Here is a 2,990-nt window from a genome sequence, read left to right as displayed (position 1 = left end):
TTCCATGTCTCCAGCAGCAGCTTTCCCACAATATCTAGAAGAGGGATGGAGCTAGTCCTCAGTCATTGACATGATCCTGGGTAGCCTGAGATGTCTGCCTGGCCTTTGGTGGTAACAGACCTCTACTGCTGCAGGGACATGGACCCACATGTGGCCCTAGGTGGCAGCACCAGTTAGGATTCCAGCATGATCATTGATTGGATCACTGGGCAACAGTGGGGTTCTTTAATCTCTGGATTGTTCTCCATCATGTCCACGTGAGCCTGCAAGGTGCTGACTAGTTGTCATCCTAGGGTACCTCTCTGTCCAGGACCCCTGGCACCAGACTGGTGGTTGTCTAAGGCTTACATTTTCAGGGAATATTAGGCTAAAAATCATTCAGATAGGCAGAACATAGTCCTTCTCCTCTCTGCTACCTCCTGACATACATGTGACACATCAGCCATAGCTGCTACACTTCGAGAGTCAGGAATGACTTCATATTCTTTTGACAAAGTTGAACCTAACAAATAGCCCTGTCCATTGGATGACTTTTCTGTTGTTAGACTATGAACAGATATTGATGGAAAAAGTAAATATAAATAATTGTCAATAGATATAGTTTTTAAACATGAAAGTTGATAAATATTTAAAAATAAAGTTGCTAAAATATTTAAAGGTTAAAATGTAGTTGACATGTATTTAGCTGAATGCAAACAACAGATATTAACAATTCCTCTTTAAAGAGAAAGAAATAGAGCTTAAGAAAGAAATCAAGCTTTCTGTTTTGATTTCCTGTCAGGCTTTCTCCTGAGAGGAGAAAAGGGACAGAAGAGATGAATGTGGTGCCTCTTGGTTGAAGCTTGGGAAGGTACTGTCGTGATTAAAACAAATTCATAGAAAAATGTACTTGTTGTAAATGGGATAAATTGATTCATAATAATATAGTGATGTCATAACCTGGAAGCCAGGCAGCTCTGCCAAGATTCTCTGCAAAGGCTACCCTACAGCTAGAACAGAATGCATCTTCCACACTGTTCAATTCATAGCATTTTCAACAGAATGATGAAATTAGTATTCACTGGTAAATATGCCTTCAGGGGACAGAGTAGGTGTGCGTTCATTGGTAGTCTGATGGGAAATTTTACTGCATTCCATGTCAGGGGTTAGGCAATAAAAGCATTTCATTTTGAGGTTAAAATCCATTTCAGTCAAGTAGATTGCAAATAATTACATCATAGGACCAACTCACAATTTTCTAGTTTTAGAGAAGGCAGAATTGTAAATGAAATTTGGGTTATAATAGCAATTTAAAATAATGATAGACATGGACAGTAACAAATGAAAATGAATTTACACACATCTAATTTACTTGAGAACTGACTTGGTGCAGTCAGGTGACTTGTCTCAAGCGAAGCGAGTAAATGACTAACCTTCAGCGAGACCTGAGGATTGACTGCCAATTCAATGCTCTTCTTGTCACCACAGTCCTGACTGATCCTAATCCCACCTCAGAAGGAAAGTCTACTTTATATTTTCTTATCTCAGGCTAGTAACTTGGATATTTTCAACTGCTTTGAAAGTTTTTTAATAGCCTTGATCCATTTATCTTTCTCAGATTTAGAAGGATTTCTTTAAATAGTGACACTTCTTGTTAATATTTCATGCCCTCTTCCAAAATCATAAGTCAATTTGGAACAGTGTATTCTTTCCAGAAAACTTATGAGAACATGCCCCATTAGTTTAAGAATCATTTTACAACAATTAACTTTGTGACTTTTAGGAAAGTAACTAACATGAGATGATTTGTATGATCTTCAGAGCAAAGTCCAAGCAATTTAATTTACTATATGCTTTTACTTTGTTCCTAACACATTCCATTTTCTACAATCTTCTTCATTGAAGTTTTCCAATGAAGTAGAAAGAAGAGAAAAAGAAAAGATAAATATAGGAAATGTGGGTGCTTGGAATTGATTCTCAAACAATTTTAACTTTAATTAATATGTTCTGCTGAATTAATTAGAAATGATTCTCATATTTAAGTCATTTTATTTTTATAACACTTTAAGAGTTATAGTGGACACACACAGAGAAATACACACACACATACATACACACACATCAATTTATTAGTTGGCTTATATATTAGAGGCTCTATTGTCCAAAAATGGCTGTTTTTATACTGGAGATGCAGAAAAAGAGGTCTTGGTAGATGCTTAGTCCACAGATCTGGAGGCATCAATAGTAACAATCTATCACTGAAGACCTGGAGTATTTCTGAAGAATTTCTGGTTTCAATACATGTAGCCAAGGAAGCTAGCATATACCATCAGCAAAAGATGATGTTGGCAGCGGCAACAGCAGTGGTAATGCAGCAACAGTTTGTTGGTGACAACAGAGGGACAGACACTCAGGAAAAAGCTAAAGTTTCTTTTCCCCAGGATGTATTTATATCCAGGTCAGAAGGTATTACCTACTCTGAGGGCAGGCCATACTTACCCAGTTAATTCTTTCTGGAAACATCTTTAAAAACCTGCCCAGAAGTCTCACAGATGATTCTAGATCCTGTCAACTTGACAATCAAAATGAACCATCACAACTTGTATATATAACATACTGAAGAAGAATTCTCAGAAGGGTCCCATGATTTCCCACATGAGACACACCCAGCATATTTCTGAGCTGGCATCAGATCAAAATCAGAAGATTTTACATCTCGGAATTCTATCTCCTCTTTCTAGTTACATCTCTTTCAGTACAGGGAACCTCAAGGACCAATGGCATTTCATTGTCAATGGGTCAGTGCCATGTTTCATCAGTCATGTGGAAGCACTGTGTCCAAGATTTTTTGAAACTTCTTTACAGTATAACTAGACTGACCTCTTTAGTCCACTCATTCTAATTTACTTGACACATTACCTATGGGATGTTACACACAGGGCTCTTTCGGTAAAGTCTCCTGTGATGCAAATTCCCAAAGTTTTATTTAGCTATATGACTTTATGATTCTC

At 37.4% G+C, this 2,990-nt stretch overlaps 1 pseudogene; it reads right to left on the bottom strand.

The window, feature by feature from the left end:
* Positions 1-358: 358 nt before the first annotated feature.
* On the bottom strand, positions 359-470 carry LOC116897603 (annotated as a pseudogene).
* Positions 471-2,990: the final 2,520 nt, after the last annotated feature.

The sequence above is a fragment of the Rattus rattus genome, chromosome 3 (assembly GCF_011064425.1).
Source record: "Rattus rattus isolate New Zealand chromosome 3, Rrattus_CSIRO_v1, whole genome shotgun sequence".
Lineage (NCBI taxonomy): Eukaryota > Metazoa > Chordata > Mammalia > Rodentia > Muridae > Rattus > Rattus rattus.
This window is presented reverse-complemented; position numbering and strand designations above follow the sequence as displayed.